General features: G+C 45.5%; 1 protein-coding gene across 1 annotated transcript in view; it reads left to right on the plus strand.

The window, feature by feature from the left end:
* Positions 1-25,095, plus strand: part of dnaaf6 (dynein axonemal assembly factor 6) — a 205,005-nt gene that overhangs the window by 21,938 nt on the left and 157,972 nt on the right. The window lies entirely within an intron of this gene.

Below are 25,095 nucleotides of genomic sequence, written 5' to 3' on the forward strand. Positions count from 1 at the left end.
AAACGCCATAACATACAAGGCTACAGGGCAAGTGCTGGAAAGTGTGATTAGAATAGATAGGAGCTTGATGGCCAGCATGGACATAATGGGCCGAAGGGCCTGTTTCTGTGCTGTATGACTCTATGACGCTATTACTTGCTGTGCCTGCATACTAACGTTTTGTGACTCATGCACTAGAACACCTAGATCCCTCTGTATCTCGGAATTCTGCAGTCGTTCTCCATTTAAGTAATACTTTTTTTTTATTCTTCCTGCCAAAGTGAGCAACTTCACATTTTCCCACATTATATTTCATCTGCCAGATTTTTGCCCACTCACTCAACCTATCTACATCGGTCTGCAATCTCCTTATGTCCTCTTCACAACATACTTTCCAACATACTATCTTTGTGTCATCTGCAAATTTAGCTACCATGCCATCACTCCCCTTATCTAAGTCATTGATATAAATTGTAAAAAGTTGAGGCCCCTGTACAGACTCCTGAGGGACTCCACTCGTCATATCCTGCCATTCAGAAAAGGACCCATTTATGCAGACTTTCTGTTTTCTGCCAGCCAGCCAATTTTCTATCCATGCCAATATGTTCCCTCCTACACCATGAGCTTCTACTTTTCGCCATAACCTTTTATGTGGCACCTTGTTGAATGCCTTCTGGAAATCGTACAGAATCTCAATGGGCTCCCCTTTATCCACAGTGCATGTTACTCTTTCAAAGAACTCCAATAAATTGGTTAAACATGATTTCCCTTTCACAAAACCATGCTGACTATTCCCGATTACCTTGAGTTTTTCTAAGTGCCCAGCTATAATCTCCTTAATAATTGACTCTAACACCTTCCCCACGACAGACCTCGACACCAGAGGGCTGTGGAGGCTAATCATTAAGCTTGTTCAAGATAGAAATCGATAGATATTTGGATACCAATGACATCAAGGGATATGGGGATAGGACAGGAAAGTGGCTTTGAGATAATTGATCAGCCATAATCTAATTTAATGGCAGAGCAGGCTTGATGGGCTGAATGGCCTGTTCCTCTGTGCTATGCTCCTCTTTAAGGGTTTGTGCTAGAAATGCAGGGAGGATGTGAGGAAGAACTTTTTTATGCTGCGAGTGGTAATGACCTGGAATCCGTCGCCTTCGAGGGTGGTGGAAGCAGCAACAATCAATGACTTCAAAAGGAAATTGAATGGGTACTTGAGGAAAATAAACTTGTAGGGCTATGAGGATAGAGCTGAGGAATGGTACTGACTGGACTGCTTTACGGAGAGCTGACATGGACTCAATGGGCCAAATGGCCCTCTGAACCATAAATGACCATGACTGTTCACTATTCATGGGCTCTTCATTGTCAAAAGACTAAATTGTCTATGGACTGTCATGGTCCTGTAGCTTTTTTTTTCGGAATATGTTCAAGAAGGGGAGTAGAGACAGCCCTGGTAATTATAGACCTGTGAGCCTTACTTCGGTTGTGGGTAAAATGTTGGAAAAGGTTATAAGAGATAGGATTTATAATCATCTTGAAAAGAATAAGTTCATTAGAGATAGTCAGCACGGTTTTGTGAAGGGTAGGTCGTGCCTCACAAACCTTATTGAGTTTTTTGAGAAGGTGACCAAACAGGTGGATGAGGGTAAAGCCGTGGATGTGGTGTATATAGATTTCAGTAAGGCGTTTGATAAGGTTCCCCACGGTAGGCTATTGCAGAAAATACGGAAGTATGGGATTGAAGGTGATTTAGTGCTTTGGATCAGAAATTGGCTAGCTGAAAGAAGACAGAGGATGGTGGTTAATGGCAAATGTTCATCCTGGAGTTTTTTTTTAGATTAGAGATACAGCACTGAAACAGGCCCTTCGGCCCACCGAGTCAGTGCCGACCATCAGCCACCCATTTATACTAATCCTACACTAATCCCATATTCCGACCAAACATCTCCACCTGTCCCTATATTTCCCTACCACCTACCTATACTAGTGACAATTTATAATGGCCAATTTACCTAACAACCTGCAAGTCTTTTGGCTTGTGGGAGGAAACCGGAGCACCCGGAGAAAACCCACGCAGACACAGGGAGAACTTGCAAACTCCACACAGGCAGTACCCGGAATCGAACCCGGGTCGCTGGAGCGGTGAGGCTGCAGTGCTAACCACTGTGCCACTGTGCCGCCGTTACTAGTGGTGTACCGCAAGGATCTGTTTTGGGGCCACTGCTGTTTGTCATTTTTATAAATGACCTGGATGAGGGTGTAGAAGGGTGGGTTAGTAAATTTGCGGATGACACGAAGGTCGGTGGAGTTGTGGATAGTGCCGAAGGATGTTGTAGGTTACAGAGGGACATAGATAGGCTGCAGAGCTGGGCTGAGAGATGGCAAGTGGAGTTTAATGCGGAAAAGTGTGAGGTGATTCACTTTGGAAGGAGTAACAGGAATGCAGATTACTGGGCTAATGGGAAGATTCTTGGTACTGTAGATGAACAGAGAGATCTTGGTGTCCAGGTACATAAATCCCTGAAAGTTGCCACCCAGGTTAATAGGGCTGTTAAGAAGGCATATGGTGTGTTAGCTTTTATTAGTAGGGGGATCGAGTTTCGGAGCCACGAGGTCATGCTGCAGCTGTACAAAACTCTGGTGCGGCCGCACCTGGAGTATTGCGTGCAGTTCTGGTCACCGCATTCTAGGAAGGATGTGGAAGCTTTGGAAAGGGTGCAGAGGAGATTTACTAGGATGTTGCCTGGTATGGAGGAAAGGTCTTACGAGGAAAGGCTGAGGGACTTGAGGTTGTTTTCGTTAGAGAGAAGGAGGAGGAGAGGTGACTTAATGGAGACATATGAGATAATCAGAGGGTTAGATAGGCTGGATAGTGAGAGTCTTTTTCCTCGGATGGTGATGGCAAACACGAGGGGACATAGCTTTAAGTTGAGGGGTGATAGATATAGGACAGATGTCAGAGGTAGTTTCTTTACTCAGAGAGTAGTAGGGGCGTGGAACGCCCTGCCTGCAACAGTCGTAGACTCGCCAACTTTAAGGGCATTTAAGTGGTCGTTGGATAGACATATGGATGAAAATGGAATAGTGTAGGTCAGATGGTTTCACAGGTCGGCGCAACATCGAGGGCCGAAGGGCCTGTACTGCGCTGTAATGTTCTATGTCCTATGTGGTTTGCCTTTAAGGCTTGCAAGGGATCAGTATCGCTTTAAGAACCAGCAAGCCATAGGAGTTACAGGAAGGTGCATTTTAGTTGCCTTAGAAACAGCCATTTGGAGACTGCGATTCAAAGGGTGCATTCTCGATACCATGGAAACAGCTACTGGGAGTGAGCCTGATGTGATACATTTGTTACAATTCAGTTTGAACTGGCAGTTAGTAAGACAGTTTGAACACACAGTGGCGCAGTGTTTAGCACCGCAGCCTCACAGCTCCAGCGACCCAGGTTCAATTCTGGGTACTGCCTGTGTGGAGTTTGCAAGTTCTCCCTGTGTCTGCGTGGGTTTCCTCCGGGTGCTCCGGTTTCCTCCCACATGCCAAAGACTTGCAGGTTGATAGGTAAATTGGCCATTAGCAATTGCCCCCAGTATAGGTAGGTGGTAGGGAAATATAGGGACAGGTGGGGATATGTGGTAGGAGTATGGAATTAGTGTGGGATTAGTCTAGATGGGTGGTTGATGGTCGGCACAGACTCGGGCCGAAGGGCCTGTTTCAGTGCTGATTCTCTAAACTAAACTAAACTAAAAGGAGACACGGGACACAGCTGTGATGAGCACACCTGAAAAAGAGCTCTCTACCATTTAAACTGAAGGAAGAGGATTTTAGTCTGATTATTATTATCCCTCAAAATTCTAAAAGCATCAAGCAAAGACAGAAATCTCTGGTAATTTAAATTGAAGTAAGGGAAGTTAGACTGTGACAATCTTTTATCCCTCAAAAACTCTTAAGTCAGATTGATTCCATTGAAAGTGTTTGCAAGTTGTTAATTGTTGAAATTCACTGGAGAAGGAAAGCATCACCGATTGAAGTTAGACTATGGACTGTTCCACTGTGGAAGAACCTTTTTTCCCACATTGGACGACTGTGAGGACTTCAAGCAGCCTCAGACTGTAAATTTGCAAGGACTGTAATTTTTTTCTATTTTAAATGTTGTTTATATCTTCATATAGAATTTAGTTATTTTAATTAAAGAGTTAATTTGTTGATTTAAAGACACCTGGTTTGGTTAGCCTTATTCGGGGGTTAATGGTACAATTTGGTGGGTCTTTAATTTGGAAAGTTTTTAAATGACATGTTAGCCGATCTGTGGAACGACGGGATTGAATTAACAGTGCGAGTGGATCTCTAGCAGAGCAAGACTACACCTTCTTCTGACAGGACAGGGATCCTGAAGAACCAAGACAGCATGGAGTGGGCTTGACCATCAGAAACTCCTTGCTCAGCATGATAGAGCCTCCCTCAAATGGCTCGGAACGCATACTGTCCATCCGACTGCTCACCACCTCTGGTCCAGTACACCTACTCAGCATCTATGCTCCAACACTCTGCTCCCCACCTGAAGCTAAAGACCAGTTCTACGAGCAACTCCATAACATCATTAGCAGCATCCCCAACACCCAACACCTATTCCTGCTGGGGGACTTCAATGCCAAGGTCGGGGCCGACCATGACTCATGGCCCTCCTGCCTTGGGCGCTATGGCGTTGGAAGGATGAACGAGAACGGGCAGAGACTGCTTGAGTTGCGTACCTAGCATAACCTCTGCATCACCAACTCGTTCTTTCACACTAAACCCTGTCACCAGGTTTCATGGAGGCACCCAAGATCGCGTCGTTGGCACCAGCTAGACCTCATTGTCACAAGGCGAGCCGCCTTAAACAGTGTTCAAATCACACTCAGCTTCCACAGTGCGGACTGCGACACCGACCACTCCCTGGTGTGCAGCAAGGTTAGACTCAGACCAAAGAAGTTGCATCATTCCAAGCAGAAGGGCCACCCGCGCATCAACATGAGCAGAATTTCTCACCCACAGCTGTTACAAAAATTTCTAAATTCACTTGTAACAGCCCTTCAAAACTCCCACAAGGGATGCTGAGACCAAGTGGACCCACATCAGAGACGCCATCTATGAGTCAGCTTTGACCACCTACGGCAAAAGTGTGAAGAGAAATGCAGACTGGTTTCAATCTCACAATGAAGAGCTGGAACCTGTCATAGCCGCTAAGCGCATTGCACTGTTGAACTACAAGAAAGCCCCCAGCGATTTAACATCCGCAGCACTTAAAGCAGCCAGAAGCACTGCACAAAGAACAGCCAGGCGCTGCGCAAACGACTACTGGCAACACCTATGCAGTCATATTCAGCTGGCCTCAGACACCGGAAACATCAGAGGAATGTATGATGGCATGAAGAAAGCTCTTGGGCCAACCATCAAGAAGATCGCCCCCCTCAAATCTAAATCAGGGGACATAATCACTGACCAACATAAACAAATGGACCGCTGGGTTGAGCACTACCTGGAACTGTACTCCAGGGAGAATGCTGTCACTGAGACTGCCCTCAATGCAGCCCAGCCTCTACCAGTCATGGATGAGCTGGACATACAGCCAACCAAATCGGAGCTCAGTGATGCCATTGATTCTCTAGCCAGCGGAAAAGCCCCTGGGAAGGACAGAATTACCCCTGAAATAATCAAGAGTGCCAAGCCTGCTATACTCTCAGCACTACATGAACTGCTGTGCCTGTGCTGGGACGAGGGAGCAGTACCTCAGGACATGAGCAGTGCCAATATCATCACCCTCTGTAAAAACAAAGGTGACCGCGGTGACTGCAACAACTACCGTGGAATCTCCCTGCTCAGCATAGTGGGGAAAGTCTTTGCTCGAGTCGCTCTGAACAGGCTCCAGAAGCTGGCTGAGCGCGTCTACCCTGAGGCACAATGTGGCTTTCGTGCAGAGATCGACCGTTGACATGCTGTTCTCCCTTCGTCAGATACAGGAGAAATGCCGTGAACAACAGATGCCCCTCAACATTGCTTTCATTGATCTCACCAAAGCCTTTGACCTCGTCAGCAGACGTGGTCTCTTCAGACTACTAGAAAAGATCGGATGCCCACCAAAGCTACTAAGTATCATCACCTCATTCCATGACAATATGAAAGGCACAATTCAACATGGTGGCTCCTCATCAGAGCCCTTTCCTATCCTGAGTGGCGTGAAACAGGGCTGTGTTCTCGCACCCACACTTTTTGGGATTTTCTTCTCCCTGCTGCTTTCACATGCGTTCAAGTCCTCTGAAGAAGAAATTTTCCTCCACACAAGATCAGGGGACAGGTTGTTCAACCTTGCCTGTCTAAGAGCGAAGTCCAAAGTACGGAAAGTCCTCATCAGGGAACTCCTCTTTGCTGACGATGCTGCTTTAACATCTCACTCTGAAGAGTGTCTGCAGAGTCTCATCGACAGGTTTGCGGCTGCCTGCAATGAATTTGGCCTAACCATCAGCCTCAAGAAAATGAACATAATGGAGCAGGACGTCAGAAATGCTCCATCCATCAATATTGGCGACCACGCTCTGGAAGTGGTTCAAGAGTTCACCTACCTAGGCTCAACTATCACCAGTAACCTGTCTCTAGATGCAGAAATCAACAAGCGCATGGGTAAGGCTTCCACTGCTGTGTCCAGACTGGCCAAGAGAGTGTGGGAAAATGGCGCACTGACACAGAACACAAAAGTCCGAGTGTATCAGGCCTGTGTCCTCAGTACCTTGCTCTATGGCAGCGAGGCCTGGACAACGTATGCCAGCCAAGAGCGACATCTCAATTCATTCCATCTTCGCTGCCTCCGGAGAATACTTGGCATCAGGTGGCAGGACCGTATCTCCAACACAGAAGTCCTCGAGGCGGCCAACATCCCCAGCTTGTACACACTACTGAGTCAGCGGCGCTTGAGATGGCTTGGCCATGTGAGCCGCATGGAAGATGGCAGGATCCCCAAAGACACATTGTACAGCGAGCTCGCCACTGGTATCAGACCCACCGGCCGTCCACGTCTCCGCTTTAAAGACGTCTGCAAACGCGACATGAAATCCTGTGACATTGATCACAAGTCGTGGGAGTCAGTTGCCAGCGTTCGCCAGAGCTGGCGGGCAGCCATAAAGACAGGGCTAAAATGTGGCGAGTCGAAGAGACTTAGTAGTTGGCAGGAAAAAAGACAGAGGCGCAAGGGGAGAGCCAACTGTGCAACAGCCCCGACAAACAAATTTCTCTGCAGCACCTGTGGGAGAGCCTGTCACTCCAGAATTGGCCTTTATAGCCACTCCAGGCGCTGCTTCACAAACCACTGACCACCTCCAGGCGCGTATCCATTGTCTCTCGAGATAAGGAGGCCCAAAAGAAAGAAAAGAAGAAGGTCCCTCCACAAACAGAATCGTATATTTTGATTGGGGGCTTTGTCAGGAGCGGTCGGTCGTAACATGTTCATTATTCATGGGCTCTTCATTGTCTATGGACTGTAAATTGTCTACTGACTGTAAGTTGTCTACAGCTCTAAATAGTCAATGGACTGTATAATAAAGACCTGCTACCCGACGGGACCCAATGACATGTGTCGGGTTCGGGTCGGGTCAGGTTGCACTTCTGGGTCTGTCATTCAGGCTTGGGTTGGGCCAGGTAGGACATGCTCTATCACAGGTAAGTGACTCCACTATTAATTTAATTTTTGGACTAGAAAGGTGGTTTTGTTACTGTTATTTTAAGCTTGTGCAGATCAGCAAGAAAGTGAAAAACGGAAGGTAAGTTAACTGATGGTCGGGTCAGGCGCAGGAAAAAATGGAAGGTTTCGGGTCAGGCTCAGGTCGGATGTGGTTCTGTCGGGCTCAGGTCGGGGTTTTTTTTGCAGACCCGAGCAGGCCTTTACTGTACAATGTGTCCAGGCTGTAACTTGTCTAGGGACTGTAAATTGACTGTGGGTGTTCATGTTGTTCGTTATCTATGGGCTGCTTGTTGTAGACAGGCTGCTTGTTGTTTACAGGCTGCAAATTGTTTACAGACTGTAAATTGACAATGGACTGTTCATTGTCGACGGGCTGTTCAATATCAACCCATTGTTCACTGTCTAATAAATGTATTGTAAATTGTCTATGGATCGACTATAAATTGTGTACGGACTGTAAATTGTGTACAGACTGTAAATTGTCCACTGACTATTCAATGTCTACTGGCTATATATTGTGCACAGACTGTTTAATGTCTAGGGACTGTAAGTTTTCTATGGACTTTGAAATGTCTCCAGACTGTAAATTGTCGACAGACTGTTCAACGTCTACAGACTGTAAGTTGTTAATGGCATCAAGGAGCCCTAGCAAAACTGAGGTCAATGGGAATCAGGGGGAAAACCCTCCGCTGGCTGGAGTCATACCTGGCGCAAAGGAAGATGGTTGTGGCTGTTGGAGGTCAATCATCTGAGCTCCAGGACATCACTGCAGGAGTTCCTCAGGGTAGTGTCCTAGGCCCAACCATCTTGAGCTGCTTCATCAATGACCTTCCTTCAATCATAAGGTCAGAGGTGGGGATGTTCTCTGATGATTGCACAATGTTCAGCACCATTCGTGACTCCTCAGATACTGAAGCAGTCTGTGTAGAAATGCAGGAAGACCTGGACAATATCCAGGCTTGGGCTGATAAGTGGCAAGTAACATTCGTGCCACACAAGTGCCAAGCAATGACCATCTCCAATAAGACAGAATCCAACCATCTCCCCTTGACATTCAACGGCATTACCATCGCTGAATCCCCCACTATCAACATCCAAGGGGCTACCATTGACCAGAAACTGACCTGGAGTAGCCATTTAAATACCGTGGCTACAAGAGCAGGCCAGAGGCTAAGAATCCTGAGGCGAGTAACTCAGCTCCTGACTCCCCAAAGCCTGTCCACCATCGACAAGGCACAAGTCTGGAGTGTGATGGAATACTCTCCACTTGCCTGGATGGGTGCAGCTCCAACAACACTCAAGAAGCTCGACACCATTGAGGACAAAGCAGCCCGCTTGATTGGCACCCCATCTACAAACATTCACTCCCTCCACCACCGACACACAGTGCCAGCAGTGTGTACCATCTACAAGATGCACTGCAGCAATGCACCAAGGCTCCTTAGACAGCACTTTCCAAACCTGCGAACCTCTACCAACTAGAAGGACAAGTGCAGCAAATGCATGGGAACACCACCACCTGCAAGTTCCCCTCCAAGTCACACACCATTCTGACTTGGAACTATATCGCTGTTCCTTCACTGTTGCTGGGTCAAAATCCTGGAACTCCCTTCCTAACAGCACTGTGGGTATACGGACATCAAATGGACTGCAGCGGTTCAAGAAGGCAGCTCACCACCACCTTCTCGAGCAATTAGGGATGGGCAATAGATGCTGGCCTAGCCAGCGACGCCCACATCCCTGAATGAATAATAAAAAAAAATGGTTTACAGACTATAAATTGTCTGCAGACTGTTCAATGTCTACAGGCTGTTAAAAGTCTACAGGTTGTTCAATGTCTACAGACTGTAAATTGTGTACAGACTGTAAATTGTCTGCAGACTGTTCAGTGTCTACTGACTAAACTGTCCACAGACTGTTCAATGTCTACAGACTGTTCAATGTCTACAGACTGTAAATTGCCTGCAGACTGTTCAGTGTCTGCTGACTAAATTGTCCACAGACTGTTCAATGTCTACAGACTGTAAATTGTCTACTGACTGTAAATTGCATACAGACTGTTCAGTGTCTACTGACTAAATTGTCTACAGACTGTTCAATGTCTACAGACTGCACAATGTCTACAGACTGTAAATTGTCTACAGACTGTTAAGTGTCTACTGACTAAATTGTCTACAGACTGTTCAATGTCTACAGACTGCACAATGTCTACAGACTGCACAATGTCTACAGACTGTTCAGTGTCTACAGACTGTTCAGTTTCTGCTGACTAAATTGTCTACAGACTGTTGATTGTCTACAGACTGTTAAGTGTCTACTGACTAAATTGTCTACAGACTGTTCAATGTCTACAGACTGCACAATGTCTACAGACTGCACAATGTCTACAGACTGTAAATTGTCCACAGACTGTTCAATGTCTGCAGACTGTAAATTGTCGACAGACTGTTCAGTGCCTACAGACTGTTCAGTTTCTGCTGACTAAATTGTCTACAGACTGTTAATTGTCTACAGACTGTTCAATGTCTACAGACTGTAAATTGTCTGCAGACTGTTCAGTGTCTACAGACTGCTCAGTATCTACAGACTGTAAATTGCTTGCAGACTGTTCAGTGTCTGCTGACTAAATTGTCGACAGACTGTTCAATGTCTACAGACTGTAAATTGTCGACAGACTGTTCAGTGTCTGCTGACTATTTTGTCGACAGACTGTTCAATGTCTACAGACTGTAAATTGTCTACAGACTGTAAATTGTCTACAGGCTATTCAATGTCTGCAGACTGCTCAATGTATACAGACTGTAAATTGTGTACTGACTGTAAATTGCCTCAACTGTTCAGTGTCTACAGACTGTTCAGTGTCTGCTGACTAAATTGTCTACAGGCTGTTAATTGTCTACAGGCTGTTAATTGTCTACAGGCTGTTAATTGTCTACAGGCTGTTAATTGACTACAGACTGTTCAATGTCTACAGACTGTAAATTGTCTACAGACTGTTCAATGTCTACAGACTTTAAATTGTCTACTGACTAAATTGTCTGCAGACTGCTCAATGTCTGCAGACTGTTCGGTGTCTGCAGACTGTTCGGTGTCTACAGGCTGTTCAATGTCTACAGACTGTAAATTGTCGACAGACTGTTCAGTGTCTACAGACTGCTCAGTATCTACAGACTGTAAATTGCCTGCAGACTGTTCAGTATCTACTGACTAAACTGTCCACAGACTGTTCAATGTCTACAGACTGTTCACTGTCTACAGACTGTAAATTGTCTACAGACTGTTCCGTGTCTACAGACTGCTCAGTATCTACAGACTGTAAATTGCCTGCAGACTGTTCAGTGTCTGCTAACTAAATTGTCGACAGACTGTTCAATGTCTACAGACTGTAAATTGTCTACAGACTGTAAATTGTCTACAGGCTAATCAATGTCTACAGACTGCTCAATGTATACAGACTGTAAATTGTGCACTGACTGTAAATTGCCTCAACTGTTCAGTGTCTACAGACTGTTCAGTTTCTGCTGACTAAATTGTCTACAGGCTGTTAATTGTCTACAGACTGTTCAATGTCCACAGGCTGTTAATTGTCTACAGACTGTTCAATGTCCACAGACTGTAAATTGTCTACAGACCTTTCAATGTCTACAGACTGTAAATTGTCTACTGACTGTAAATTGCCTACAGACTGTTCAGTGTCTACTGACTAAATTGTCTACAGACTGCTCAATGTCTACAGACTGTTCGATGTTTACAGACTGTTCGGTGTCTGCAGACTGTTCAATGTCTACAGACTGCTCAATGTCTACGGACTGTAAATTGTCTACAGACTGTTCAGTGTCTACAGACTGTTCAGTGTCTACAGGCTGTTCAGTGTCTACAGGCTGTTCAATGTCTACAGACTGTAAATTGTCTACAGACTGCTCAATGTCTACAGACTACTCAATGTCTACAGATTGTAAATTGTGTACTGCCTGTAAATTGCCTCAACTGTTCAGTGTCTACAGACTGTTCAGTTTCTGCTGACTAAATTGTCTCCAGGCTGTTAATTGTCTACAGACTGTTCAATGTCTACAGACTGTTCAACGTCTACAGACTGTAAATTGTCTACAGACTGTAAATTGTCTACAGACTGTAAATTGTCCACAGACTGTAAATTGCCTACAGACTGTAAATTGTCTACAGACTGTAAATTGTCTACAGACTGTTCAGTGTCTACAGGCTGTTCAATGTCTACAGGCTGTTCAATGTCTACAGACTGCTCAATGTCTACAGACTGTCCAATGTTTACAGACTGTCCAATGTTTACAGACTGTTCGGTGTCTACAGACTGTTCGGTGTCTACAGACTGCTCAATGTCTACAGACTACTCAATGTCTACAGATTGTAAATTGTGTACTGCCTGTAAATTGCCTCAACTGTTCAGTGTCTACAGACTGTTCAGTTTCTGCTGACTAAATTGTCTCCAGGCTGTTAATTGTCTACAGACTGTTCAATGTCTACAGACTGTTCAATGTCTACAGACTGTTCAACGTCTACAGACTGTAAATTGTCTACAGACTGTAAATTGTCTACAGACTGTAAATTGTCCACAGACTGTAAATTGCCTACAGACTGTAAATTGCCTACAGACTGTAAATTGCCTACAGACTGTAAATTGTCTACAGACTGTAAATTGTCTACAGACTGTTCAGTGTCTACAGGCTGTTCAATGTCTACAGGCTGTTCAATGTCTACAGACTGCTCAATGTCTACAGACTGTCCAATGTTTACAGACTGTCCAATGTTTACAGACTGTCCAATGTTTACAGACTGTTCGGTGTCTACAGACTGTTCAATGTCTACAGACTGCTCAATGTCTACAGACTGTAAATTGTGTACTGACTGTAAATTGCCTCCACTGTTCAGTGTCTGCAGACTGTTCAGTTTCTGCTGACTAAATTGTCTAAGGCTGTTCAATGTCTACAGACTGTTCAATGTCTACAGGCTGTTCAATGTTTACATACTGTTTGGTGTCTACAGACTGTTCAGTGTCTACAGACTGTTCAGTGTCTACAGACTGTTCAGTGTCTACAGACTGTTCAGTGTCTACAGACTGTTCAATGCTTACAGACTGTTAATTGTGTACAGACTGTAAATTGTCTACAGACTGCTCAATGTCTACACACTGCCTAATGTCTACAGACTGTAAACTGTCTACTGACTGTAAATTGTGTATTGCCTGTAAATTGCCTCAACTGTTCAGTGTCTACAGACTGTTCAGTTTCTGCGGACTAAATTGTCTACAGGCTGTTAATTGTCTACAGGCTGTTAATTGTCTACAGATTGTTCAATGTCTGCAGACTGTTCAATGTCTACAGATTGTAAATTGTCTACAGACTGTTCAGTGTTTACAGGCTGTTCAATGTCTACAGACTGTAAATTGTATACAGACTGTTCAGTGTCTACAGACTGTTCAGTGTCTACTGACTAAATTGTCTACAGACTGTTCAATGTCTACAGACTGTAAATTGTGTACAGACTGTAAATTGTCTACAGACTGTTCAGTGTCTACAGACTGTTCAATGTCTACAGACTGTTCAGTTCTACAGACTGTTCAGTTCTACAGACTGTTCAGTTCTACAGACTGTTCAATGTCTACAGACTGTAAATTGTGTACAGACTGTTCAGTGTCTACTGACGAAATTGTCTACAGACTGTAAATTGTCTACTGACTGTAAATTGCCTACAGACTGTTCAGTGTCTACAGACTGTTCAGTATCTGCTGACTAAATTGTCTACAGACTGTTCAATGTCTACAGACTGTTCAATGTCTCCTGACTAAATTGTCTACAGACTGTTCAGTGTCTACAGACAATGTTCAGTGTCTACAGACTGTTCAATGTCTACAGACTGTAAATTGTTTACAGACTGTTCAATATCTACAGACTGTAAATTGTCTACAGACTGTTCAATATCTACAGACTGTAAATTTCCTGCAGGCTGTTCGGTGTCTACAGACTGTTCGGTGTCTACAGACTATAAATTGTCTACAGACTGTTCAGTGTCTAAGAAATGACATCTCCGATGAGATAGTTGAGGCAAATGTAGAGGTTAAAGCAAGCAAGTCCAGTAGGCATGCCGAGCAGCGGCAGGACAGGGAGCATGGAAGGTCTGGTCGGCTAAACTGCATTTACTGTAATGCAAGAAGCTTTACAGGTAAGGCAGTTGAACTCAGAGCATGGATCGGTACATGGGATTGTGATACTACAGCTATTACGGAAACATGGTTGAGGGATGGGCAGGACTGGCAGCCCAATGTTCCGGGGTACCGATGCTTCCGGCGTGACAGAGGTGGAGGTATGAGAGGAGGGGAAGTTGCACTATTGATTAGGGAGGACATCATGGCAGTACTTATATCCCTGGGGGAACGTCCAGAGAGGCCATATGGGTAGAACTTAGAAGTAAGAAAGAGGTGATCACTTTGATGGGATTATACTGTAGGCCCCCCCATAGTCAGAATGAATTGGAGGAGCATGTATGTAGGGAAATCACAGATAGGTGTAGGAATTATAGGGTTGTAATAGTAGATGATTTTAACTTCCCTAATATTGACTGGAACTGCCTTAGTGCTGAGGAGTCAGATGGGGAAGAATTTGTTAAGTGTGTCCAGGATCGTTTTCTGAAGCAGCATGTGGATGGCCCTACTAGTGAAGGGGCTACACTCGACCTCCTCTTAGGAAATGAGGATGGGCAGGTGGTTGATCTGTCAGTGGGGGAGCACTTTGGGACCAGTGACCATAACTATTAGCTTCAAGATAGTTATGGAAAAGGATAGGACTGGTCCTCAGGTTGAAGTCATAAATTGGAGGAAGGCTAATTTCGATGGCATCAGACAGGAACTCTCAAAAGTTGAATGGGAGAGGCTGTTTATAGGTAAAGGGACATCTGGCAACTGGGAGGCTTTTAAAAGTGAGATAGGAAGAGTTCAGGGCCAGCATGTTCCTGTTAGATTGAAGGGCAAGGCTGGCAAGTTTAGGGAACCTTGGTTGACGAGGGATATTGAGGGTCTGGTCAGGACAAAGAAGGAGGCATATGTCAGGTATAGGCAGCTGGGATCAAGCGAGTCCCTTGAGGAGTATAAGGGATGTAGGAGTACACTTAAGAAGGAAATAAGGAGGGCGAAAAGGGGCAATGAAATTTCCCTGGCAGATAAGATAAAGGAGAATCCTAAAATATCCTACAAGTGTATTAAGAGTAAAAGGGTAGCTAGGGCGAGAGTAGGTCCCCTTAAGGATCAGTGTGGTAATCGATATGTGGAGCCACGGGAAATGAGCGAGGTCTTAAATGAATACTTCTCGTCTGTATTTACAGTGGAGAAGGTCATGGAAGCTAGTGAGTTCAAGTGGGGGAACAGCAATATCCTGGAGCATATCAACATTACAAAAGAGGAGGTGTTGGAGGTTTTTAAGTACATTAAGGTGAATAAATCCCCAGGGCCTGACCAGGTGTATCCAAGGATGCTATGGGAAGCAAGGGAGGAGATTGCTGGGGCCCTGGCAGATATTTTTGTAACATCGTTAGCCACAGGTGAGCTACCGGAAGACTGGAGGATAGCTAATGTTATGCCTTTATTTAAGAAGGGCAGCAGGGATAAGCCAGGGAACTACAGGCCGGTGAGCCTTACATCAGTGGTGGGAAAGTTATTGGAAGAGAGACAGGATTTATATGCATTTGGAAAGACAAGGTCTGATTGGGGATAGTCAGCATGTCTTTGTGCTTGGGAAATCATGTCTTACGAATTTGATTGAGTTTTTTGAGGAGGTGACCAAGAGGATTGACGAGGACAGGGCGATGGACGTTGTCTCCATGGACTTTAGCAAGGCCTTTGACAAGGTCCCGCATGGTAGGCTTGTCTGGAAGGTTCGAACACATGGGATCCAGGGTGAGCTAGCCAATTGGTTATAAAATTGGCTTGGTGATAGGAGGCAGAGGGTGGTAGTGGAGGGTTGTTTTTCAGATTGGAGGCCGGTGACCAGTGGTGTGCCACAGGGATCGGTGCTGGGCCCTCTGTTGTTTGTCATATATTAATGACTTGGATGTGAATGTAGGGGGCATGATTAGTAAGTTTGCAGATGACACCAAAATTGTGTAGTGTACATTGAAGAAGGTTGTCTAAGGTTACAACAGGATATAGATCAACTGGGAAAGTGGGCAAGGGATTGGCAAATGAAATTTAATGCAGACAAATGCGAAGTGATGCATTTTGGGAAGTTAATACAGGGCAGGACATATACAGTGAATGGCAGGGCCCTGGGGAGTGTTGTTGAGCAGAGAGACCTTGAGGTGCAAGTACATAGTTCCCTGAAAGTGGCAACACAGGTAGACAGGGTGGTGAAGAAGGCGTATGGCATGCTTGCCTTCATCGGCCGAGGCATTGAGTACAAGAGTTGGGATGTCATGTTACAGTTGTACATAACGTTGGTTAGGTCGCATTTGGAGTCGTGTGTGCAGTTCTGGTCGCTGCACTACAGGAAAGATGTGATTAAACTAGAGAGGGTGCAGAAAAGATTCGCAAGGATGTTGCCTGGTTTGGAGGGCTTGAGTTATTGGATAGGCTGGGTCTGTTTTTCCTGGAGTGAAGGAGGCTGAGAGGGGACATGATAGAGGTATATAAAATTATGAGAGGCATAGATAGGGTAGATAGTCAGAGTCTGTTTCCCATGGTAGGGGTGACTAAAACTAGAGGGCACAGATTTAAGGTGAGAGGGAGGAGGTTTAAAGGGGATCAAAGGGGTAAATTTCTCACACAAAGAATAGTGGGTATCTGGAATGAGCTGCCAGAGGAGGTGGTGGAGGCAGGAACAGTAGCAACATTTAAGAGGCATCTGGACAGGTACTTGAATGAGCAAGGCATAGAGGGATATGGAATTAATGCAGGCAGGTGGGATTAGTATAGATAGGCATTATGGTCGGCATGGACGCGGTGGGGCTGAAGGGCCTGATTCTCTGCTGGACGACTCTATGACTCTGACAATTGTCAATGGAGAGTTCAATGTCTACTTGCCATAAATTGTCTACAAATTGTACAGTGTCTCTTGACTGTAAATTCTCTCCTGACTGTAAACTGTCCATGGGCTATTCAATGTCTAAGAACTGTTCATGGACTGGAGACTCTTTAATGTCTACGGATTTTAAATTGCCTACAACTGTTTATCGTCTATGGACTGTTCATTGTCTCCAGACTGTCCATGAACTATTCCTTGTCCACGGACTGTAGCTTGTCATTGAGTCATAGAGTTATACAGCACAGAAACAGGTCCTTTGGCCCATTATGTCTGTGCCGGCCATCAAGCACCTAACTATTCTAATCCTATTTTGCAGCACTTGGCCCATAGCCTTGTATGCTATGGTCTTTCAAGTGCTCATCTAAATATTAATGTTGTGAGGGTTCCTGCCTCTACCACCTCTTCAAGCAGTGTTTTCCAGATTCCAACCACCCTCTATGAGTGAATTTTCTTTTCCTCAAATCCCCTCTAAACCTCCTGCCCCTCCTGGTCATTGACCCCTCCGCTAAGGAAAAAAGTTTCTTCCTATCTAACTTATCAACCTCCTCATAATTTTGTATACCTCAATCATGTCCCCCCTCAGCCTTCTCTGCTTTAAGGAAAACAACCCTAGCCTTTTCAGTCTCTCTTCGTAGCTGAAATGCTCCATCCAGGCGACATGCTGGTGAATCTCCTCTGCACCCTCTCCAGTGCAATCACATCCTTCCTATAGTGTGGTGACCAGAACTGTACACAGTACTCCAGCTGTGGCCTAACTAGCGTTTTATACAGCCCCATCATAACCTCCCTGTTCTTATATTCTGTGCCTCGGCTAATAGAGGCAAGTATCCCATATGCCTTCCTAACCACCTTATTTACCTATTCAGCTGCCTTCAGTGATCTTTGGACAAGTACACCAAGGTCCTTCTGACCTTCTGTACTTCTTCGGGTCCTACCATCCATTGTATATTCCCTTGCCTTGTTAGTCCTCCAAAATGCATCACCTCACACTTCTCAGGATTAAATTCCATTTGCTCCACCCATCTTACCAGCCCATCTATATCATCCTGTAATCTAAGGCTTTCCTCCTCACTATTTACGACACCACCAATGTTCGTGTCATCTGTGAATTTACTGATCATACCTCCTATATTCACGTCGAAATCATTAGTGTACACAACAAACAGCAAGGGTCCCAGCACCGATCCCTGTGGTACACTGGTCACAGGCTTCCACTTGTAAAAACAATCCTCAATCATCACCCTCTGCCTCCTGCCACTAAGCCAATTTTGGATCCAATTAGCCAAATTGCCCTGGACCCCATGGGCTCTTATCTTCTTAACCAATCTCCCAGGCGGGACTTTATCAAAAGCCTTACTGAAGTCCATGTAGACTACATCAACTGTTTTACCCTCATCTACACATCTAGTCACTGCCTCGAAAAATTCAATCAAGTTAGTTAGACATGATCTCCCCCTGACAAAGCCATGCTGACTGTCACTGATTAATCCCTGCCTGTCCAAGTGAAGATTAATCCTGCCCCTCAGAATTATTTCCAATAGTTTCCCAACCACTGATGTTAGACTCACTGGCCTGTAATTACCTAGTTTATCCCTGCCACCCTTCTTGAATAATGGTACCACATTCGCTGTCCTCCAGTCGTCTATTACCTGTCCTGTGGCCAGAGAGGATTTGAAAATTTGTGTCAGAGCCCCTGCTATATCCTCCCTTACCTCACATAACAGCCTGGGATACATCTCATCTGGGCCTGGGGATTTATTGACTTTTAAGCCCGCTAAAACAGCTAACACTTCCTCCCTTTCAATGCTAATCTGTTCAAGTACATCACAATCCCCCTCCCTGATCTCTACACCTACATCGTCCTTCTCCAAAGTGAACACAGATGAAAAGTAATCATTTAAAGCCTCACCTATGTCCTCTGGCTCCACACACAGATTGCCACTTTGGTCCCTAATGGGCCCTACTCTTTTCCTGGTTATCCTTTTGCCCTTAATATACTTGTAACACACCTCAGGATTTTCCTTTATCGTTCCCACCAGTGTTTTTTCATGTCCCCTCTTCGCTCTCCTAATTACTTTTTTAAGTACCTCCCTGCACTTTCTATACTCCTCTCATGCCTCCGCTGTTTTCAGCGCTCTAAATTTAGCGTAAGCCTCCTTTATTATCCTGATCCAATTCTCTATATCCCTTTACATCCAGGGTTCCCTGCACTTGATGGTCCTACCCTTCACCTTAACGGGTACATGTTGACTCTGAACTCTCACTATTTCCTCTTTGAATGACTCCCACTGGCCTGATGTAGACTTTCATACAAGTAGCTGCTTCCAGTCCACTTTGGCCAGATCCTGTTTTATCATATTGAAATCGGCCTTCCCCCAATTCAGTACCTTTATTTCTGGTCCATCTTTGTCCTTTTCCATAACTATTACAGAGTTATGGTCACGATCCCAGAAATGTTCCCCCACTGATACTTCAACCACTTGACAAGCTTCATTCCCTAGGATTAAGTCCAGTACTGCCCCTTCTCTTGTAGGACTTTCTACGTACTGGCTCAAAAAGCTCTCCTCTATGCATTTTAAGAATTCAGCCCCCTTTAAGCCTTTTGCACTAAGACTATCTCAGTTGATAATGGGGAAGTTGAAACCCCTACTATTATTACCCTATTATTTTTACACCTCTGTAAAATTTGCCTACATATCTGTTCCTCTATCTCTCCCTGTTTGGAGGCCTGTAGTACACTCCCCGCAAAGTGATTGCCCCCTTTTTGTTTTTGTTCTACCCATATGGCCTCATTTGAGGAACCTTCTAAGGTGTCATCCCTCCTTACTGCAGTAATTGACTCCTGAAGATTCTATACCAGCCCCTCCCTCAACCATGTCTCTTTGATAGCAATAATATCCCATGTGCTAATCAACACGCTCAATTCATCTGCCATACTAGGAAGACAGTCTATGGACTGTTCCTTGTCCACGGACTTCATTTATTTGTATACACAGCAGTGAACCAGGCCCTTCGGCCCACTTAGTCTGTGCCAACCAACAACCACCCATTTATACAAATCCTGCATTAATCCCATATTCCCTACCACATCCCCACACTGGGGCAATTTACAATGGCCAATTTATCTATCCACCTGCAAGTCTTTGGCTGCGGGAGGAAACCTGGCAGAAACCCACGCGGTCGCAGGGAGAACTTGCAAACTCTGCACTGGTAGTATCCAGAACTGAACCCGGGTCGGTGGAGCTGTGAGGCTGCGGTGCTAACCACTGCACCACTGTGCGACCCCTAAGAGACTGTTCCTTATCCACGGACTGTTCAATGTCGACGGACTGTTCAAGGTCCACAGACTTTTTTTTTCTTCTCTATGGTCAGTTCAGTGTCGACAGACAGTTCAGTGTCTCCGGGCAGTAAATACTCCACAGAATGTTCAATGTCTAAGGAATGTAAATTGACAATGTACGGGTCAATGGCTTCGGGCTCTTGATTGTCTCCGGGCTGTTGATTGTCTCCGGGCTGTTGATTGTCTCCGGGCCGTTTTAATGTCTTCGGACTGTTTATTGTCTACAGGCGGTTTAATGTCTTCGGACTGTTTATTGTCTACAGGCGGTTTAATGTCTTCGGACTGTTTATTGTCTACCGCCTGTTTATTGTCTCAGGCTGTTTAATGTTTGTGGACTGTTTATTGTCTCTAAGCTGTTTATTTTCGACAGACTGTTTATTGTCTCTGGGCTGTTTATTTTCTACAGACTGTTTATTGTCCACAGGCTGTGTAATATCTTCAGACTGTTTATTGTCTACCGCCTGTTTATTGTCTCCTGGCTATTTATTGTCTCCGGGCTGTTTAATGTCTCTGGGCTGTTTATTTTCGACGGACTGTTTATTGCCTACAGGCTGTTTAATATCTTCGGACTGTTTATTGTCTACGGGCTGTTTATTGTCTACCGCCTGTTTATTGTCTCCGGGCTGTTTAATGTCTCCGGGCTGTTTAATGTCTCCGGGCTGTTTAATGTCTCCAGTCTGTTTATTGTCTCCGGGCTGTATATTGTCTCCGGGCTGTATATTGTCTCCGGGCTGTTTAATGTCTCCAGTCTGTTTAATGTCTCCGGGCTCTTTATTGTCTCCGGCTGTTTAATGTCTCCGGGCTGTTTATTGTCTACGGGCTGTTTATTGTCTACGGACTGCTTATTGTCTCTGAGCTGTTTATTTTCTACGGACAGCTTAATGTCTAATGGGCTGCTTATAGTCTACTGCCTGTTTATTGTCTCCGGGCTGTTTAGTGTCTCTGGGCTGATTATTGTCGACGGGTTGTTTAATGTCTCTGGGCTGATTATTGTCGACGGGTTGTTTATTGTCTTCGCGCTGTTTAATATCTTCGGATTGTTTATTGTCTACGGACTGTTTATTCTCTAAGGACTGTTTATTGTCTCCTGCATGTTTATTGCCTCCGGGCTGTTTATTGTCTTCCGGCTGTTTGTTGTCTTCGTGCAGTTCCTTGTCCACTGGCAGTTTATTGTCTTCGGGATGTTCACTGTCTTTGGGGTGTTTATTGTCTCCTGCCGGTTTATTGTCTCCTGACTGTTTATTCTCTTCCAGCAGTTTGTTGTCTTCCGGCTGTTTGTTGTCTTCCGGCTGTTTGTTGTCTTCCGGCTGTTTGTTGTCTTCCGGCTGTTTGTTGTCTTCGGGCTGTGTATTGTCTTCGGGCTGTGTATTGTCTTCGGGCTGTTTATTGTCTCCGGGCTATTTATCGTCTCCGGGCTGTTTATCGTCCCCGGGCTGTTTATCGTCCCCGGGCTGTTTATCGTCCCCGGGCTGTTTATCGTCCCCGGGCTGTTTATCGTCCCCGGGCTGTTTATCGTCCCCGGGCTGTTTATCGTCCCCGGGCTGTTTATCGTGTCCGGGCTGTTTATCGTGTCCGGGCTGTTTATCGTGTCCGGGCTGTTTATTGTCTCTCAGCAGTTTATTGTCTTCGGTCTGTTTATTGTCCACTGGCTGTTTATTGTCTCTGCGCTGTTTATTGTCCCGGGCTGTTTAATGTCTCCGGGCTGTTTATTGTCTCCGGCTGTTTATTGTCTCCGGCTGTTTAATGTCTCCGGGCTGTTTATTGTCTTTGGGCTGTTTATTGTCTCCGGGCTGTTTATTGTCTCCGGTCTGTTCATTGTCTCCGGGCTGTTCATAGTCTCCGGGCTGTTTATTGTCTCCGGGCTGTTTATTGTCTCCGGGCTGTTTATTGTCTCCGGGCTGTTTATTGTCTCCGGGCTGTTTATTGTCTCCGGGCTGTTTATTGTCTCCGGGCTGTTTATTGTCTCCGGGCTGTTTATTGTCTCTGGGCTGTTTATTGTCTCTGGGCTGTTTATTGTCTCCGGTCTGTTCATTGTCTCCGGGCTGTTTATGGTCTCTGGGCTGTTTATTGTCTACTGGCTGTTTATTGTCTTCGGGCTGTTCACTGTCTCCGGGCTGTTCACTGTCTCCGGGCTGTTTATTGTCTCTGGGCTGTTTATTGTCTCTGGGCTGTTTATTGTCTCTGGGCTGTTTGTTGTCTCCGGTCTGTTTATTGTCTCCGGTCTGTTTATTGTCTCCGGTCTGTTTATTGTCTCCGGGCTGTTTATTGTCTCCGGGCTGTTTATTGTCTCCGGGCTGTTTATTGTCTCCGGGCTGTTTATTGTCTCCGGGCTGTTTATTGTCTCCGGGCTGTTTATTGTCTCCGGGCTGTTTCTTGTCTCCGGGCTGTTTATTGTCTCCGGGCTGTTTATTGTCTCCGGGCTGTTTATTGTCTCCGGGCTGTTTATTGTCTCCGGGCTGTTTATTGTCTCCGGGCTATTTATTGTCTCCGGGCTATTTATCGTCTCCGGGCTGTTTATCGTCCCCGGGCTGTTTATCGTCCCCGGGCTGTTTATCGTCCCCGGGCTGTTTATCGTCCCCGGGCTGTTTATCGTGTCCGGGCTGTTTATCGTGTCCGGGCTGTTTATCGTGTCCGGGCTGTTTATCGTGTCCGGGCTGTTTATCGTGTCCGGGCTGTTTATTGTCTCTCAGCAGTTTATTGTCTTCGGTCTGTTTATTGTCCACTGGCTGTTTATTGTCTCTGCGCTGTTTATTGTCCCGGGCTGTTTAATGTCTCCGGGCTGTTTATTGTCTCCGGCTGTTTATTGTCTCCGGCTGTTTAATGTCTCCGGGCTGTTTATTGTCTTTGGGCTGTTTATTGTCTCCGGGCTGTTTATTGTCTCCGGTCTGTTCATTGTCTCCGGGCTGTTCATAGTCTCCGGGCTGTTTATTGTCTCCGGGCTGTTTATTGTCTCCGGGCTGTTTATTGTCTCCGGGCTGTTTATTGTCTCCGGGCTGTTTATTGTCTCCGGGCTGTTTATTGTCTCCGGGCTGTTTATTGTCTCCGGGCTGTTTATTGTCTCTGGGCTGTTTATTGTCTCTGGGCTGTTTATTGTCTCCGGTCTGTTCATTGTCTCCGGGCTGTTTATGGTCTCTGGGCTGTTTATTGTCTACTGGCTGTTTATTGTCTTCGGGCTGTTCACTGTCTCCGGGCTGTTCACTGTCTCCGGGCTGTTTATTGTCTCTGGGCTGTTTATTGTCTCTGGGCTGTTTATTGTCTCTGGGCTGTTTGTTGTCTCCGGTCTGTTTATTGTCTCCGGTCTGTTTATTGTCTCCGGTCTGTTTATTGTCTCCGGGCTGTTTATTGTCTCCGGGCTGTTTATTGTCTCCGGGCTGTTTATTGTCTCCGGGCTGTTTATTGTCTCCGGGCTGTTTCTTGTCTCCGGGCTGTTTATTGTCTCCGGGCTGTTTATTGTCTCCGGGCTGTTTATTGTCTCCGGGCTGTTTATTGTCTCCGGGCTGTTTATTGTCTCCGGGCTGTTTATTGTCTCCGGTCTGTTCATTGTCTCCGGGCTGTTTCTTGTTTACTGGCTGTTTATTGTCTCCGGTCTGTTCATTGTCTCCGGGCTGTTTATTGTCTCCGGGCTGTTTCTTGTTTACTGGCTGTTTATTGTCTCCGGGTTGTTTATTGTCTACTGGCTGTTTGTTGTCTGTGGGCTGTTTATTGTCTCTGGGCTGTTTATTTTCTACAGACTGTTTATTGTCTACAGGCTGTTTAATATCGTCGGACTGTTTATTGTCTACCGCCTGTTTATCGTCTCCTGGCTATTTATTGTCTCCGGGCTGTTTAATGCCTCTGGGCTGTTTATTTTCGACGGACTGTTTATTGTCTACAGGCTGTTTAATATCTTCGGACTGTTTATTGTCTACGGGCTGTTTATTGTCTACGGGCTGTTTATTGTCTACGGGCTGTTTATTGTCTAGCGCCTGTTTATTGTCTCCGGGCTGTTTATTGTCTCCGGGCTGTTTATTGTCTCTGGGCTGTATATTGTCTCCGGGCTGTATATTGTCTCTGGGCTGTATATTGTCTCCGGGCTGTATATTGTCTCCGGGCTGTATATTGTCTTCGGGCTGTTTATTGTCTCCGGTCTGTTTATTGTCTCCGGGCTGTTTAATGTCTACTGGCTGTTTATTGTCTCTGGGCTGTTTATTGTCTCTGGGCTGTTTATTGTCGCCGGTCTGTTTATTGTCGCCGGTCTGTTTATTGTCGCCGGTCTGTTTATTGTCGCCGGTCTGTTTATTGTCGCCGGTCTGTTTATTGTCTCCGGTCTGTTTATTGTCTCTGGGCTGTTTATTGTCTACTCCTGTTTATTGTCCCGGGTCTGTTTATTTTCTCGGGGCTGTTTATTGTCTCGGGGCTGTTTGTTGTCTCTGGGCTGTTTATTGTCTACTGGCTGTTTATTGTCTTCGGGCTGTTCACTGTCTCCGGGCTGTTTATTGTCTCTGGGCTGTTTATTGTCTCCGGTCTGTTTATTGTCTCCGGTCTGTTTATTGTCTCCGGTCTGTTTATTGTCTCCGGTCTGTTTATTGTCTCCGGGCTGTTTATTGTCTCCGGGCTGTTTATTGTCTCCGGGCTGTTTATTGTCTCCGGTCTGTTCATTGTCTCCGGGCTGTTTATTGTCTCCGGGCTGTTTCTTGTTTACTGGCTGTTTATTGTCTCCGGTCTGTTCATTGTCTCCGGGCTGTTTATTGTCTCCGGGCTGTTTCTTGTTTACTGGCTGTTTATTGTCTCCGGGTTGTTTATTGTCTACTGGCTGTTTGTTGTCTGTGGGCTGTTTATTGTCTCTGGGCTGTTTATTTTCTACAGACTGTTTATTGTCTACAGGCTGTTTAATATCGTCGGACTGTTTATTGTCTACCGCCTGTTTATCGTCTCCTGGCTATTTATTGTCTCCGGGCTGTTTAATGCCTCTGGGCTGTTTATTTTCGACGGACTGTTTATTGTCTACAGGCTGTTTAATATCTTCGGACTGTTTATTGTCT

This window comes from Heterodontus francisci, chromosome 15 (assembly GCF_036365525.1).
Source record: "Heterodontus francisci isolate sHetFra1 chromosome 15, sHetFra1.hap1, whole genome shotgun sequence".
NCBI lineage: Eukaryota > Metazoa > Chordata > Chondrichthyes > Heterodontiformes > Heterodontidae > Heterodontus > Heterodontus francisci.